Source organism: Tupaia chinensis, unplaced genomic scaffold, assembly GCF_000334495.1.
Source record: "Tupaia chinensis unplaced genomic scaffold, TupChi_1.0 Scaffold000117_1, whole genome shotgun sequence".
Classification (NCBI taxonomy): Eukaryota; Metazoa; Chordata; class Mammalia; order Scandentia; family Tupaiidae; genus Tupaia; species Tupaia belangeri.
Genome location: NW_006159582.1, coordinates 26,076 through 45,056, shown reverse-complemented (window position 1 = coordinate 45,056; position 18,981 = coordinate 26,076). Strand labels below are relative to the sequence as shown.

General features: G+C 37.3%; 1 pseudogene; it reads left to right on the top strand.

The window, feature by feature from the left end:
• The window catches only part of LOC102498845 (40S ribosomal protein S3 pseudogene), a 23,619-nt pseudogene extending 6,543 nt beyond the window's left edge, over positions 1 to 17,076 (top strand).
• Positions 17,077 to 18,981: the final 1,905 nt, after the last annotated feature.

The following is an 18,981-nucleotide window of genomic DNA, read 5'->3' as shown; positions in this document are numbered from 1 at the left end:
TAGGGAAAGTAGAAAAAGGACTCAGCTCAAAGTGTGGCTTACTTTAGCTCCAGTTCACATTATAGAGGTGAGATTTATCACTACCTCAACTAGGTTTATTGTTAATTTGGTTTTGAAGATTTTACTGGGTGAATTGGTTTTGTGATGCCCAGACTTTTTCATTGGTCCATTTAATTTCTGTTTTCAGCAGAATGACTGTTTTCAGAAGGAAGAGGAGGAGCAGAGGAAGAGATTTATATTTTTGCTTATTTATTTATCTTTTTCCTAATGTAGCCCAGTATAATACACTAAATAAATCTGACAGGAGTTAATCAAATGCTTAGTAGTCTCAATTTCATTTGCAATTAGTCTTTTTGAGTATTCTGGCTTTGGCTCCATAACATTAGTTTAGGCAGGAAAATATAGTCAAATCCCTAAGTGATATTTGGCCATTAATAGTTTAATGTGTGTTTATTTTCTCCTTCCAGGTTTTTATTTCAGAAAATAAATCCTGGATTATGTTCTCAAAGGAATTAGAATTATTTTTGTGTATCTTTTCCTTAAAACCCTCTTGGCTACCCTTACATGCCCCCTCCCCCCCACCTTGGTTCTTATAAAGGTTTAACTGGCAGCCCTGGAATCTGATGGCCTCTTTCTTTTCTTTGACTAGATAAGGTAGCACAGCTGCTTGGTAAGTTTTCCCACAGAGGCTGCCAATGGTGGTGGGGGGAACGGGTGTTCCCTCTGTGGACAGAGAGGTAATTCAATCTCCACACGGGATCAGACCTGGGCCTTGTCAGGGCTGAGACTATGTGCTATATTGAATTACATTCAGTGTTTTCTGTTCTACTCCTTGAACTACTGTTCACAGAGACCACCCAACCGCCTGTACTTCCTTGAGTCTACTGGGGAACTAAGTTAAAATTGTCAGCGTGGTCATTCAGCCGGCAGGCTGTCTGGAGCCAGTTTCCTTAGAACCCACTGGTGATGTTTCTGGCAGAACAATTTCACATTTCCAGTGAAATCTCATCTCATAGGAAAGTTAATCATCTTTGCTGAGAAATAACTTGTGCTGTGAACCTGCAGGGCAGGACATTGAGAAACATCCAGGCAAAGTTTAGAGATGAGCCTTTTGGGTTTGGTGCATTGCTTTTACTCAGCCTACCCTAACCTGAAGCCATTTTCCGTGTCTATATTTGAAACTTCTCCCACCCCACACTTATTCTTTAGTTCACTGGTTCCCAAACTTAAGGGGGCTTGGATTCCTGGGCCAAATCCACAGTTAGCTAATTTCTTCCAATAGTGAGAGAGATTGAGAGTGTGAAAGACAGCATCCCTACAGGATCTTGATATCATGTTCCACCCCCAGCCTCAGCCAGCCCACATGTGCCTGATCTCATCAGGGAGATCTCCAGAAGCAAATTCAGAATCTTTCCATGTAGGTCAGCCTCACAGAATTTTGTGTCACCATTGTGCCACCACCCAGCCCCCAGAGAGAGATTCCACTTTGCAAGTCTGGTACGAGATCTCAGAGGTTACATTTTCAGTAAGTACCCCAGGTGCATGTGACTTTTGAAAAGCTTCAGCTAAAAAAAAAAATGCTTCACTTGACTCTCATATGTCAAAAGGAATATATAGATTACATCTTAGATTATTCATACTTGACTATAAATTAGTTAAATGTGCCAACCTACCCTCAAAAGATAACATTTTATTAGGAGATAGAGAAAAACCTATTCCAAGATACCTGTGGAAAACAATAGTATAGACTGTAAACTCTAAAGAAGTGAATAAGAAAGTGTCAGCTACTACTGGCAGAGATGATCATGGAAATCTGCTCAGTGGTTTAATTTCAGGAAAGCTGTTTTTGTAACAAAATTTTAAAAAGGCAAGAAACAATGATTTGCCTACAATACCAGCTAATGATAGAAATAAATTTTTTCATGACTTCATTTATAAAAGCAGGATGCATTAAGCACATGTTACTTGAAAGGCATGTTGTGTGCTTGCTTTGAAAACCCATTTATATCTGTCTACTCTGGTCAGAATTTACATCCTCAACATTTTTTAACTCTTCTAAAGAAAGAAGACATGTTCTGTGGATTTGAAAAAAAAAAAATCCCCTAAAACTGTATCAAGGAAAACCTTGGTGCTCTTAAAAAAGTCAGTTCACACAAAATCTAACGAGGGACTGAAAACATTTTTCTTCTTAAATTTTGCCATAGGACACATGCACGGGCCAGAGAGAGACAGAGAGAGAGGGAGAGGGAGAAAACAACTCCCAGTGAGGCGCAGTCATGCCATAATATTTTCTCCTCCATTTCTCCGTCCTGTTGGATTTTACACACATACACATATGCACCTGGTGTGTTTTTCAAGCTGCTGGGGCTGGGATCCAAATTATCTGGTTAATCATGTGATATTTGGCTCCCTTAACCATCGGGCTATAGGGCCAACCTGGGATTTAAACTATTTTTAAATATTTTAAGTTAGGTGGTATAGTTTTGAATATAAAGGCATTCATTAGCTGTATCAGTGTAAGTAAAGAAATTAAGCTTTCTGTGTCCTAGTCTTTTTCAAATTGTAAGTAATAATATTCATTCTCTCTTGAAGAGTTATTAGGAAGGGAAATAAGAGCAATGGTGAAAATCCTGGCAAATGAAAGAATGTGTTAACATGTAAAATATTACTTTTAAAACATATGCCTATATGCAAGATGACTTCAAATATTGGATTGTTGGAAAAGTCATGATGCAAAATCATTAGATTTTTTTCTGACAATCTAATAGTATTAGTGTATTTTGGTATACAAATTTTAAATCTATGCATAAATTTTATAATATATATTTTCTATGAACTTTTGAAGACCTCATCTATATATGTATATATATGCTCCTACATATATATTTTTTTCTTTCCTTGAAAATCCATAAGACAAGGTATGTGTTGAAAGTAAGCCTCTTGCAATGGGGTTTTGTGCCCCTGACTCTCTTGGGTACACTTCTCTATGGCCTTCTGTTCTCACTCTTGGCAATCCAAGAAAAGAGTTCACAATCTTGAGCCAAATTACTACAGAGGCTTAATTGGGTTTTCATAAATACTACATTAAAGTTAAGATGTATAATTAAATTACAGCAACGGTGACTAATAGGTGACACTGTTATCCCAGACTATAATGCTGGTATTTTTCTAGGGACTTCTTGATACTAAATGACATAATCACTGGTTTTTAATCAAACAATAAGAAAATGAGATAAAATTTTAAAATACTACTTGATTTGCATAAACACTTTTTTTAAAAAAATAGACATGTTTCAGTTTTTTGAATCAGGAATTTCCATTGCAGATCAAAGAACTTGTGTTATTAGCATGGCCATTACCAGTTAGGCCAGAGATTCTAAACTAAAATAGAGACACGGCTGCTTTTTGTTATTTGTATAGAATACTAACTACATATTTGGTAGTGTCAGAGACACAAAATTTTTGAATATGTTACTGGTGAAAAGTACCTTGAGAGAAATAGCAATAGAGAGAAATAAGAGTTCAAAAGAGTTTCTTTCTGAAAAATTGAGAAGAATTGTGTTTGGTTCAAATAGGTGTGAACTGATTTGTAAAAGAAAGCATGGGGAGGAAGGAAAGGGTATGTCGGGTAGTAAGCATATTATTAATAGATGAAATGCATAGAGAAAGAAAAGAGGAGAGAACATGTAAAAACACAACAAGGCATTCCAAACATCCTCACTAAAATTCCAAAGACAAAAAGGAATACCCAGTTTTAAATTTGTCAACCACTCAAAATTATAACGTTCAGGGAAAAAAAAAGGTAATTAAAAATCATGGCAATGGATATTTACTCTGCTTTTTAAATCTGCTTAAAATAAATCATAGTCTTATAGTAAAGGACCAGTTTGAGCCATTTAGCAAAACAGTTCTGGCTGTTCGAGAGACTGGCAAAGAATGTGAACTAGAATTGCTAGAATGCCTTCGATTTTGGCCCTGACCTTCTCATGTAAACCTGAGCAGGTCTCTACTTTGCTTAGTCTCTTTTGTGGAGTATGAGGTTTGTAATGGGAATTGAATTGGGTAAATGATTTCTAGCACCCATCTCAGCTCTAAAAACTTATAAATTCTTATTTTCAGCATTTGGAAATACAATATAAATTTTGTTTTGTTTCTTTCTTTACCACCACAATCACCAGGACTGGTCTCTCAAATGCTCTCTTTTCTCCCAAAAAAACCTCACCATTTTTCCCCCATTTATTTGTATTTAAAATATCATGAAGCTGAAGTAAGTAGACTAGGTATCATTTTTAAGAAGTCTAAGTGTAACAAAGAAATATTTAGCAATGAATAATATGATTCTTAAATATTGGCACATTTGTATGTTCTTGATATGATATGAGATTTTAGGGGCTTCAAGAGAAGTGCTCATTTGAAAGAGAGACCCTCCACACTCAAGAAGAGATACTGAGGCATTCCTTTTGTTTTCTGAAAGAAGCACCAAGGTTCCAAGGCCTTGCAGTCAATTCGCCCTTCAAATTATAAAGAATAGCAAAGAAGTAGGAATAAGGAAAGCTTTAACTAGAAGTATTAATAAATAGTTAATGTGCAATAAACTTTAACATATATTAGGCACTATACCAGTTGCATTTAATTCTCCTAGTGACCAAGTGAAGTAGACATTACTATCAGTTCATTTTAATAATGGGGAAACTAAGGTGTGGAGAAGTTCAATAAATTGTTCCACATCAAATCCTGGCAGAGCCGAGATGCAAAACAAACTCTAGATTTACTCTTTATTGTTCTGCCATACTTACCTGTATCATTTGCAAAGAAGGATCATGAAATATGCTTCCTTGTTATTTAGATATTTGTTTTTCTTCAAATAGTCTATTTTATGTACACTAATCAAAAAAGAAAATAAGGTATTTGAGATGTTTCATCTCCATCAAGAATTAAGGGCCAGCAGGTGGCACGGTAGTTAAGGCATTGAACTCTTATATGGCCCACCATGGCTTGAGTCCAGGACCTGTTTGCTTACTTTGTCACTCTCTCTCTCTCTCTGGTGAATTAAAAAAAATAATAAATAAAATAAAATAAGTACTTCTAAAAAAAAGAGGGAAAAAATGAATCTTGATGACTAAACCAACACAATGTATAAAGAAAATACATTCCCAGATCTTGCCCTTTTCTATCTGTCTTTTTCATCATGGTATTATTTCACCATACTACAGCTGCACCATTAGCAATCTGTTTACATGAGTAGGAGGATCACCTATTTCTAAATAAACCCAGGCTTCACAGAGTGAAATGGTCCCCTAGACTAAGTGAAGTAGAGATTTGCTCAGACCTCCCCTCTAGGTTCACTTACCTAAACCTGTTACATACAATACCATGTTTTTTTTCAACAGTGTAACAAGTATTGTCTCTTATTGGTTGCAAAAAGAAAGTGGATAACTCATTTATACCTCTTAGCTTGTACGTTTGAAAATTTGAGTATAAACTGTGAAAGACACTATAGTGTTCTTGATATGGGTTCTCCCCCCAGGGTACATATGGTGGAGCGACAGGAAAGGGTGCTTTACAACTCACCAGCCATGCAATTTCCCAGCGCCTGACCAAAACACCTCGGTTGTTGCTTACTCACAGAGAAATGCTTTTGGCTGTGAATGGTGGCTTGAGTCAGTGATTACTGAATGCCCTCTACTTGGCATTCAGCTTCATGTAAACAGGAGAACAGAGTAGGCCTTTATGATTAGACCTTTACTGACTGAACGATTTTGGTGAATAAATATCTGGTTCATTTATTCAGTTGGGCTTTTTTGGGTTTTTTTTAGGTTAATGTATTTTACCTAGTGGATTTTGACATTCTAGTTGATGGTATTTCTTTGTCAGTCAAAGATCATATTGACATTTCTTTCTGAATTAGTCTGAAGTGTGAATTCAGAAGCATCCCTTTCATTCAGTGGTTACTTCTTGTATTCTGTGATTATTTCTTTTATTTTATTTTTCTTTGTTTTATTTACTAGACAAAAATTTCTTAAGCATATGTTCTAGATTCCTGTGGCTTTATTCATTTCATATTTGTAGAGTGCTTAGCATAGTGTTAAGGATAGAATACTTACTGACTTTTATTTATTTATTTATTTATTTATTTTTGGAGAGGTTTTTGCTATAGGGCATGTACGCTCGCCAGACAGACAGAGAGAGACAGACAGAAAGCGAGAAACCACCCCCCAGGGGGGATAGCCACGCTGCAATCCCTTCTCCATTCTCCTCTTGGGATCTTGGGCACGCACACACACGCGCCCAGCATGAGTTTTAAACCACCGGGTCCGGGACTCGAACCATGGTGAACTACGTGGGAGTTCAGCGACATAGCCATTACACCGACTGCTGGTCCCACTTACTGACTTTTTAATTCACCTGTTGGTTTGTCAGGAAAGTCATGATGCATTTTGCATAGAATAACCAAGAAAAATATGTCATGACTTTTCAATAACCTAAATATCAGCTGAGTTCAGTTGCTATTGACTGACTCTGTGGAAGTGCTGAACATATGTTTATTTTCACTGGGCTGATAAACTCAGTTTGTCAGAGCCTGGTAATGTCTCCCAGTGCAAGTGGATGGGTGTGGTCCCTATATGGAAAAATTTGACTTACCGACGTTGGCCGTTGTGTGCAACCAATCTCCTCACAAAAGTGTGAGGCTAATTGCAAGAGAGAGCCTGTAACCCAATCAATAGCAGAAAGCAATAGCCTAAGGTTATGCCTTAAATGGTGCTTCAGTAATAACCTTTAAAAATCAAATATTTGAAAGCAAGTAGAGGAGCCAGTAGGTGGCGTGGTGGTAAAAGGTACTGGATTCCTACATGGCCAATCATGCCATGTGCTGGCGCCCATGACTAGGAACATGTTAAGCCTTCAAGAGCCATGGGACATCGCCATGCTGAATAGCACAAGGTTAGAGTAAGTCTCACATTTTTGCAATTTTGTGTTTGGGTTGTAATATTTAGGCTGGCTAATTTTTTTCTTTCAAGTAATTAATAAATTAACTTTTCACTTAATCACTGTACATGTTTGGAGCACAAAAAATGAATTTTTCTATCTTGCATACACTGCATATTCGTCCAGTCAAAGATGTTGTCATACACAACATTATCACCAGACAATTTTTCAGTTTTGTGTTGGGTAAATGTTTTGCCTTTTTTCTCCCTTGAGAGGTTTTTGTTATAGGGTGTGTGCACTTGCCAGAAAGACAGAGAAAGACAGACAGAAAGTGAGAAACCACCCCCTAGGGGGTATGGCTATGCCACAATTCCTTCTTCTCCATTTTCCTCTTGGGATCTTGGGCATGCACATGCTCCTGGCATGAGTTTAAGCCACCGGGTCTGGGACTTGAACTGTAGTTGACTACATGGGAGTCCAGTGACATAGTCATTAAACCAACTGTTGGTACCCTCTCTTGATTCCTTTTAATACACACCATTGGTCAATGACACAGATAAATGCTTTGGCTTCTTTGTGAAAAAATTCTTAGCAGCAGAAGAAATTAAAAAAAGAAGAAAACACACCAACAAAAAAATAACTTCTATTAAATATCTCCTAGGCTCCAGGCAAAGAGTTAGCTGCTTTGTATATAACTCATTGGTGACCTTAACAGCTCTTTGTAGTGAGATAGGTACGTATAAATAGGCAGATAAATAAGAAATAAGTCATAATTATCCCAAAACAAATCCCATGGACAAGGAAATTGAAATCCAGAAAGATTAAGTAAACTGTTAAAGATTACACAGCCGGCAAGTGATAGACCCATGAGCCACACTCAGATCAGTCTGGTTCTAAAACTGACACACTTTTATTGTACTTTGCGGTCTCCTAAAGTATATCCCTGGTTTGGCTCAATCGAATTTTCAGTAAACAGTGAATCACCATATGATTTTATAGTGGAGAATAAGCACTTGGCAAGATGTTGTAGCAAAAAAGATATTAGGGAGTGAATTCTTTCAAAGGTATGTTACTGAACCTGGCTACTGGTGCATTCTTAGTTAAAGTAAACAACTTCACTGGACTATGCAGAACAGGCAAATGGGAAGCAAAATAAAAATAATGGATTGGGTCTGAACAAAGAGTAACGATTCAAGTTTTGTATTTAATTAATAAATGCACCTTAAAATCATATAGATTTGCTATTCCAAACACCTGAGAAATGAAAGGAGGGAGTCAACATATTTGCATGATTCTCCTGATCTGAGATGTTTATTTCAGAACACTGACAAAACAAATATTGAATGGATGAACACAGTGGACTCTAAAGAATGGCAGTGAGTGGGGTGAGTGGGAAATAGGAAGTAGCCTAAGTTCTGATTCTCCAGAGACAGAGAGAATGGAGGAAGAGGCAGAGGCAGAGTGATAAAGGGGGAAAGAGAGAGAGAGACAGAGAGAGAATTCTATCCACATTAGCCAATGTCCATAGTTTGGGGTCATTCCTATATATTGTTATGATTATTTATTAGTAACAGTTTATGGGTATCATAAGAAAAACAAATGAAATCCATCGACTCCACCACGGCTTTCCTAAACAAGATATCTTGTTTTAAGCCACTGGGTCCGGGACATGAACCACGGTCGACTACATGTTTCCTTGTTAAAGTGAGGTTCTATACTGTGACTTAGGAAGTGTGTAAGAAAGTAAAAGTAAATTTAAGCATTTAATTTTTTTCCCATTGTCTCACTGTGTGGCAATCTTCTAACCTCAGTCTTGGGGCGGGGGAGTGGGGTGCGACAGGCATATGTCACCCTGCCAGCCTTTTATACAGGGTCTTATTATGTTGCTGATGTTAACCTTGAACTCACAATCCTCCCAAATTGCTGAGATTATAGGCACATGCCACTATGCCTGATCTTGGCTCTTCTTATTTTTTATCTCTTATTGTAAGTATAATAAAGGCACCAGCTATATGTGTGAATTAGATGGCCAATCTAATTGATTATAAGATGTATATTCTTCTTGAGGTGAGTGTTTAATAGTCATATATCTCTTTTTGGCTTTACTTTCCATTCTTAGACAAGATGTGGAGAAAATATATGTGATATGTTTATCAAATGTATTGAGAATAAATCATGGCTGTAATTTACTCTGGATAATAATAATGTTAAGGCTGAAATTTTGCATTGAAAGACTTATTCTAATAAAATTAGGTTTGAATACAATTATATATGTAGAAGATGATACAAATTTAATATGAGGGACCAGCAGTTAGCGTAATGGCTATGTCACTGGACTCCCACGTAGTCGACCGCGGTTCACGTCCCGGACCTGGTGGCTTAAACTCACGCCGGGCGTGTGTGCGTGCGTGCCCAAGATCCCGAGGGTAGAATGGAGGAGAGAGGATCAAGGCGTGGCCATCCCCCCTGGGGGGTGATTTCTCGCTTTCTATCTCTCTGTCTCTCTCTGTCTGTCTGGAGAGCATATGTGCCCTATAGCAAAAACCTCTCACCCCCCAAAAAAAAAGAAATTTAATATGATAATATATATTATAAAAAAATATGGAATTCTAGAAAAAATAAGCTATCTAAGGGTCAGTGGTATGACATAAAATAAAAGCCAATACAAGACATGGTTATTTTAGTTAAAAGTAAAATATTTAGAATAAAACAATCATTTTCTTCTACTTTAATTTCACTATCCACATTAAAAATATAATAATGAGTTAGGTTCAAGGTGTCATATTTTATAACAGATACAGATAAACTAGAACAAGTTCAGATAATAGTTTTTAGGAGAGGTATAGAGCTGAAGGTTACATCGTGCGAGGAAATGCATGTAAGGTAGTCTCTCCTTTACCATATTTTACTCCATCTAGCCACCCATGACTCCAATTAGATCCTCAGGAGATGTAGGAAAGAATGATCTTAACCACACGTTTTCTATTTTCTTTGAATATTTGCCTACTTCTTAACTTCAAGACAATGTTAAACACATCAAGGATGCCCTTTACCATAATCTCTTACAGTCAAACTATAACATTAAGGAAGCCCACTTTAATTCTCTGAAACATAGTTTTTTCATCTATCAAATTGGATCATTTGATTTTCCTTACATCATTGTTTTATGAATACTAAATAAGATATTGTACTGGAAGCATCTAGTAGAATCCCTGGCAAATAGTAGGCTCTCGACAAGTGTGTTTACATCAAATTAAGAAATTTCTACACAGCAAAAGACACAGTAATTAGTGTGAGTTGACAATCCTTGGAATGGGAGAATATTTTTGTAAACTATGCCTCAGATAAGTGACTGATAACCAGAATACACTGGGAACGCAAGCAGTTTACCTGAAAAAAAAAAAAAAAAAGATTAACCCAATTAAAAGATGGTAAAATTAGCTGAACAAAATCTCTCTAAGTGAGACATAGGAAAAGCCAAAAACAAATGAAAAAAACTCAACATTCCTCATAAGGAAGATGCAGATTAAAACCACAAGGAGAGGGACCAGCAGTTAGTGTAATGGCTATGTCGCTGGACTCCCATGGAGTCGACTGTGGTTCATGTCCCAGACCCGGTGGCTTAAAACTCACACCGGGCGCGTGTGCGTGTGTGCCCAAGATCCTGAGAGGAGAATGGAGGAGAAGGGATTGTGGCATGACCATCCCCTCCGGGGGGTGATTTCTCGCTTTCTGTCTCTCTGTCTCTCTGTGTCTGTCTGGTGAGCTCACGTGCCCTATAGCAAAAACTTCTCAAACAAAACAAAACAAAACAAAATACAAGGAGATACCTCCTAACTCCTGTCAAAATAGCCAAGATTAAAAATACAAAAATGGTAAGTGTTGGTGGGGCTGGAGTGAAAGGGGAACTCTCCTACACTGTTGGGAATTTAAACTGGTCCTGCCACTGTGAAAACAATATGGAGGTTTCTCAAAGACCTACAAATAGTACTATCATGTAATCCAAGAGTCCTACTCCTGGGTTCTACCCAAAGGACAGGAGAATGCTCAGTTGTAAAAGTGCTTGGACATCTATGCTTATTACAACGTTATTCACAATTGTTAAGGCATGGAATCAACCCTAATGTCCATGAACAGATGAATTGATTGAAAAAGTGTGGCACATATATTCCATGGAATACCATTCAGTCATAGAAAAGAAGACCCTGGCATTTGATAGAAAGTGGGCAAATATGGAAGATTTATTGCTGAGTGGAGTAAGTCAGGGTATGAAAGAGAGACATTGTATGTCTCCACTTAACATATACTGACTCTTCACACTTCATGGTAAAGACTGAAAGATTGGAGGACATAAAAACATTGAAAATAGTTATGGACACTGGAGAGAGTGTGGAAGGGGAGTGGGAGAGGGGAATAGTATAGGGAAGGAAATTAGGGAGAAAAATAGGCAAGAGTTTTGTGGTACATAGGAAATGGTTTATTACCTGTTGATGATAACATGTTTAGTACCCTTAACTGCACTGGTATGAAGTGTATTTCATGTTGGGTAAATTCACTTTACAAGCTTAGTGATATATAGTAAATGAATGTATAAAATAAATTAAAATGAAAAAAATAGTAGACTCTAGAAATGGTGAAAGCAATGTTGGTGATGCTGATAAGGATGCTTAAGTATCTGTTTGCTGCTTTGCTTGTTCCAGAGAATGTCAATATAAAATGGTATTATAAATGTAAAAAAAGCAATCTCAAGGCATTTTCCCATGACATTTTATTAAGTAAATTTAAATGAGCAGAAAAAGAAGTCCTTTCTTCTTTCTTTGTTTCTTTGTTTCTCTCTCTTTTTAATTACCAGAGGATGTAATTGTTAACCAGAAAAGAGAAAGCATTCCCCAATGGGACATGGTCAATCCCTTCTGTATTTCTCCATCCCATCAGGATTTTGGACATGAATGCACACACAAATGTTCAGTATGTTTTTTAAGCTGCTAGGTTCTAGATTCAAACTGTGGTAGGCCATGTGGATTTGGCTCTCTAGACACAATGCTTAACCTCTGCATTGTGAACTGACCCAACATTCATTTCAACCATATTGAAATCATATGCTCAGCAAGTCCATAGTGAAAGGATATTCATTATCTTGCTAAGAAAAACATAGGTTGGCCTAGGTCCAACCAGTTGCAAATAATTTTGGACTTTTTTTAATGGATAGTAGTTAGATTTCTTTATCATAATAGGGAAGATGACATAGAAGCTATAAAAAGAAGTTTATATAAAATATTTATTTGTTCAATATGTGAATGAATTAGGTACTTTGAAATGAAGTTTACTTTTGCCTTATTTTCTTTATAAACAGTGAGTAGGAATATTATACTTGCAAAACCTCTTCAGTTAGATTGTTGGAAAAGTTATGATGTGTTTTTCTATGTAAAAGTGTATCATGACTTTTCAGACAATATTTGTCACTAATTTGATTGACTCATTTGGAATATGATGCCAGTTGTAAGGGAGAGAAATGAGTAGACCATGGCATAGTAATTGCTTATTTTTCTGCCTACCTGAAAATAATTAGGATCACTCTTCATAACTGATCTGAGTATGAAGATCCATATTGCTGTGAGTATAGCCAAGAAGAATGGTGGTGGCTAGGCTCTATTTCCACTGGCTTCAGAAAACCCAGGAACTCTGGGTACCCGCAGGTCACATCTTTGTCATTGTTCAAAGATGCTGAGTTCACATGGGATAAAAAAGCAAAACAATGAACTTTTTTGATTTAGAACTAAATGCTGTCCACAGTACTTGTATGTTTGCACCAGAAATCCAATTTGTAGTGAACTACCTTCTGACATTCAATGCTGAAAATGTAGTGGAGAGTTCAGTAAGACTCCAATAGGAGCTATAAAACTGTGATTATTTAAAAGTGCAAATCTGTTATATCTTTCATGTATTAAAAACAGACATTCTCCTTGGCAGCTGTCAGAATAAATGTGTCTTAGCAAATTTCCTAACCGAACTAAAGTATTCAGCATTTACTTAAAGATTTTGAAGCTATGGCCCAAATTATAATTAGCATACTTGTTACTGGCACTGAATTCCTTCTTTCCAGGAAACAGATGTAAGAGTAAAGCCGAAAGTGATAAAAATTTCATTCCTCATCAGTATAGCAAATCATTCAATGATACTTTTTTATTCCTACTCTTGTCATTCACAGTACAAATTTTGCCATTATTTCCTACTTGTACACAAAACAACCAATGGCAAAAGCCCTGAATCTCTGTACTGTTAGGATGGCAGGCAGCCATTGCTATGCAATTTAATTTATAACTTGAATGTGCTAATATCATGATGCCTTTGGTTGCAATGAACTCAAATGAAAATTTGAGTTGTTGATGTTAACAGTCAGATAAAACTCAAAAGTGACTGATAGTGGTGAGAAGAATGATAAGATTTGACACTGGCCTAAATCTAAGCAAAGTGTAATATTTTGTTCCAGGTTTTTTTCAAAAAGTATAAAACTTCCAACTCAGGATTTGTTTAGGGTCTATCCCAGGATAGACTGAGCAGCTGAAGAAAGCTCCATTACTTATTCAGTCACGGGAGGCTGCCTTTCTTTAACTGGCTTATGTGAAGCTGAGTTCTTACTCTGACTGGTGGTGTTGGGTGTATTATTACCTCAATTAATCAACTATTTCCGTTGGCTGATCTTTTTATTTGTTTTAATTTTATTGGACTTGATTAGCAGTTGGAATAAATTCACTAGATCAGTTGGTTGTACCAATGGCTCTAACTTATTCTCCAGACTTATGAGGTGCCCTCAGTAAAGTGAAAAAACACTTGCAATGCATGGTATATCAAGAACATATATATGGATATTCATGTTATGTAGGCAAAAATCCCTATCATTTCATTTTCTGGTAGGGATAGGAAGACTTGCAGCTTTTAAAATTTTCTTTCTTGCTTGCTGGCAGAAGATATTTTCAATATTCTCATGATGAATCATTATCGTTTTTGTCATCATTATTATTCAGTAACAGAGAAAAATCAGAACAATACATGACATAAAGAATCTTAATTTTTATTCCTTCTGAAGATATGTCAGAAAAATCAGACCGTTTTTTGTCTTCTTAATTGAACAGCACACTTGTGTACTTGAACATATGTTGGTAAACATGGTAGTGTCTAGTAACTTCAATGAAATAACTTTCAATGAAAAGTCTATTGGCTTTTACTGTTGCTTAAATTACAACCAACCAAATTTTTCAGTGAACTTGATGTAGAATCTCTCTCTCTTGCCTTCTCTGCCCTGCTATTTCTTTTTCTCTCCCCTTTTATTTCTTTCTCCATCTCCATTTTTACTTGTAAGCAAAATTCAAACATAAAAATGCCATTTTCCAGATTATACTCTGGGTTACTCATTCACAGCTGATTTCTAAATCTAGGGCAGATATCCCTAAGAGTTGATGGGAGATCAAAAGGTGGGAGATCTTTGCTGTTATCATGTACTTAAAAGTTCAAGAAAATTTCTGCACAGTAAAAGAAACAATAGTTAGAGTGAATCAACAACCTTTGGAATGGGAGAATATATTTACAAACTGTGCTTCAGGTAAGGGACTTATAACTAGATTTTACAGGGATCTCAAACTGTTTACCCAAAGGAAGGACCAACCCAATTAAAAGATGAACAAATGAGTTGAACAGACATCTCTCTAAGGAAGACAAACAGCCAAAAGCATATAAAAAAAAGTTCAACATCCCTTACCATAATGGAGATACAAATCAATATCACAATGACATACCACCCAACTCCAGTCAGAATGGCTAAGATTAAAAAAATAAATAACGGTAAGTGCTGTTGATGCTATGGAGAACAGGGAACTCTCCTACAGTGTTGGTGGGAATGAAAACTAGTACAACCACTGGTTTTGGGAGAACAATATAGAAATTCCTCAGAAACCTACAAATAGAGACAGAAAGTGAGAAAACACCCCCCAGGGGGGATGGTCACACTGCAATCCCTTCTCCTCCATTCTCTTCTTGAGATCTTGAGCATGCATGCACAGGTGCCCAGCGTGAGTTTAAGCCACCGGGCCTGACACTCAAACTGCAATTGACTACATGGGAGTCCAGTGACATAGCCATTACACTAACTGCTGGTCCCATAAATAAAAAATTTTAAAAGTTCAAGATAATAGTTTTGGAGTGAGGAGGCTGACAGAGTATTATTATTATTTGGTACATGAGGCTCATAGATCTCCTTAGATTCTGTTGGGGGAATACAGGAAAAATAAGATGTGGCAATTCAGGGAATTAATAAAAATGAAAGTTGAAATTAAAGAGAAAAGAGACTGGTTTACCTTTCTGTGTTCACAAGTATTAGATGTGAAAATTAGCACTGTATGTGGGAATGAGCCACTTAATTGGGTATTGTCTGAGCCAGTACTAAGGACATTCATCTATGTCTCAAATGACTACCTATTGTGGAAAAAACAGAGAATGTCCTAACAACCAATATGATGCTGATGAATCCCAAAATCTGGTGAGGAAAAAGAAGGATTTCCTAAGCTTCATAGTCAGAACTTGAATGTAGGTACTTATAAGGAAGGGAACACATAGGTTAAAGTTCAAAATAAATATTAAAATTTTGTTTTTGAATTAATATTCCATATGTCTTTTAATTGTCTTTGATCGGTCATATAATTATTGCCCTGAGCATGAAATATGCATGATCGATGAGTCTCACAAGTGGAAACCCACTTCAATAAACATGTACTGGACATCTAGTATGTTCCAGATACTGAACTTGCTGCTAGAGGTAGAAAGAAGTATAAGATGTCATCTTTACATCTAAAGACTTCCCAAAAGTTCAAAGCTACGCTACAATTTGCAGTAGTTCACTCATAGCATTTTTCCTAAAGTTTAACATACATTTTAAACATCACAAATGATCATTTAACAAAATCACCTGAGTTCTAATCAAAGAGAGAAGTCAATATTATCTTACTGCCGGTGCACACACATGGACACATACACGTGTGCACACACACACACGTAGCCTTCAGTTTTTCCAGTATCTGACGTCTATTCTGGAGTTTAAGAAGAATCTGACTTTGCTAGATGTGATGCTGGAAAACTAATTCAATTCCAGTTTTCGGTAGGAATTATTGAGATTCTGGTAATTTACACACTGAGTTTTGAATATTATTAAAATAAAAATGTTGGGGCTGGCAGGTGGCATCGAAGTGAAGATGCTAGACCCCCACATGGCTGACTGGGGCTCAAGTCCTGGATCTGGCATCTTGCTTTTTCACTTTCCCTCTCTCTCTCTCTCACTGGTGAATTAAAAACTAATAGTAGCTTTCTTTGTAGCAGTTCAAGGCTGCAAAATGTTGGTACAACAACTTCCAAGAAGAGAAAGTTTGTTGCTGATGTCTTCTTCAAGGTCAAAATGAACTAGTTCCTCATTCAGCAGCTGGCTAAAGATGGTTACTCTGGAGTTGAGGTTGGAGTTACTCCAACCAGGACAGAAAATCATTATCTTAGCCACCATGACACAGACAGTTCTTGGTAAGAAGGGCTGTTGCATCTGAGAATGGACTGCTGGTGTTCAGAAGAGGTTTGGCTTCCCTGAGGACAGTATAGAGCTTTAAGCTGAAAAGGTGGCCACCAGAGGTCTGTGTGTTATTGCCCAAGCAGTCTCTACATTTCGAACTCCTTGGAGTGCTTGTGGGGCAGAGGGCCTGGTAGGGTGTGCTGTGATTCATCATAGAGACTGGGGCCAAGAACTGTGGGGTTGTGGTGTCTGGAAAGCTCTGTGGACAGAGGGTAAATCAGAGAAATTTCTACATGGCCTGAGGATTCACGGTATGGACCCTGTCAGCTACTACTTACAGTGACACTGCCATGCATCATGTACTGCTCAGACATAGTGTGTAGAGCATCAAAGTGAAGATCATGCTGCCCTGGGACACAAGTCATAAAACTGGCCCTAAGAAGCCCCTGTTGGATCGCGTGAGCATCATGGAACCCAAAGATGAGATATTGCCCACCACCCCCATCTCAGAACAGAAGGGTGGAAAGCCAGAGCTTCCTGCTAAGCCCCCAGCCAGTACCCTTGGCATCAACAGGGTCTTGGCAGCTGTATCCAGAGTCTGAATGTTACTCTGTAAAGACCTTTAATAAAATCTTATAAAAAGAAAAAATAAATAAAAATATTAAATAAGGTAATTCTTAAAAATAATGTGTTCTGAGACAGGTGTCCATTTTTGTATAAAAATTAGAACCAGCTACATTAACAGAAAAATTCTGTTCCAATTTTTTTTTTTTTTGAGAGGTTTTCGCTATAGGGCGTGTGTGCTCACCAGACAGACAGAGAGAGAGACAGAGACAGAAAGCGAGAAATCACCCCCCAGGGGGGATGGTCACGCCACAATCCCTCCTCCTCCATTCTCCTCTCGGGATCTTGGGCATGCACACACACGCGCCCGGCGTGAGTTTTAAGCCACCAGGTCTGGGACGCGAACTGCAGTAGACTACGTGGGAGTCCAGCGACATAGCCATTACGCTAACTGCTGGTTCCCCCAATTTTTTTTTTACTTTGGTGAAGTGACACTGTATTATATGCTACAACATATTCATTAAAGGAGATTTCATGTCATTCTTTCCTAGCATCAGCTTAGATACTATCATTCTAATCCTTCCTTTTTGTTTTTCATCTCTTTAAGGTTCACAACACATTATTAGTTAAAGGAGTTGTACAGTTCATGCAGCATTTTTAATGGCAAGTTGTTATCAAAGACAAGTGTCATACAAAGGAATATTTGACAGCAGTTTCTGTATGTACAGACTAAAGAACTAGACCTCTAATTCTGTGGTTTCTTTTAGCTGTCCTATTCTTGTTCATTTCTCATATCTTCTTGTGTAATCAGTGATGTCAACTAGGTAGGTGTTACAATAGGACTTCAGTAGGAAGGGGCCTTTGGGATCCCTTTACAGATGAGGAGATTCAGGCCCTAAAGGACTAAGTGACTGCCTCAGGTTTGAGTCAGCTACTGGCAGAAGAAAAACTTATTCCTCTCACTCCTATCACAGGGCCTTGTTTTCGAGTCCAGATACCTTCCTCTGCACTAGCAAACCACAACAGGTCATTCATTAAATAAAGGCTCCCTGGAAATTATCTGAATGCATAATGTTATCATTAGCACTAGGGCAGAAGGCTACCACTAAATTATACAACATGATCTTTATTCAGATTATGAAGTTATGTGATGATATAAGATAACATGTCAGTAATAATGATATCATCAAAATGAGTGACAACATATTGAAGAAAAGGGAGACGGCACTTTCACCTACAGCCATTTAGGAGATACGCAGGAGGGAGGCTTTAATTAGGACCTAAAGATGATGAAGAAGTTGTTGGCCTGAAGAAGTCATGATACCTTTTCTCATAGAAAAACAGAAACATATACATCATGACTTTCTGACAATTCAATAGTCCCTCAAAATAAGAGCACAACTGACAGCAATTAGAAAAATGTTAAAGCTTGACAGAGTGAGGAATCTTAATATTTAATTGAATGAACCGATGTGACTATTTTAAAATGTGTAATGCCAACATCCTTTTCAAATATCACTTCGAAGATGGTAAATTATGACTTCAAACGTTAGATCATCTGCTTACTTCTACTGTTGTAACCACTCCTAAATCACCTGATGGTTGTCCAATGGCTTATCCTGAAATCTGTTGCTGTCCCTTATTTCGTAGATTTCCCTTTTGTTTTGCTTCACTTTTCATGGTAATGCACTCCTAATATCTCCTGGGCATCATCTATTAATTTGTTTGAATTCATACTGTACAATTAATCTTTGTGTAGGTTGTTATAGACCTTGGTCCCCCCAAAATGGTAAAAATTATGATACTTACTATCTTGTCTGGTACTCCAGGTGTTGAGAATTATTTTGAAATGACTTTGGGGATGTCATTTCAAAAGACTATTTGACCACCATTTATTTGTTTTCTTTTACTTTTGGGTTTTTGCCAATGGGTGCCTGGGGTCA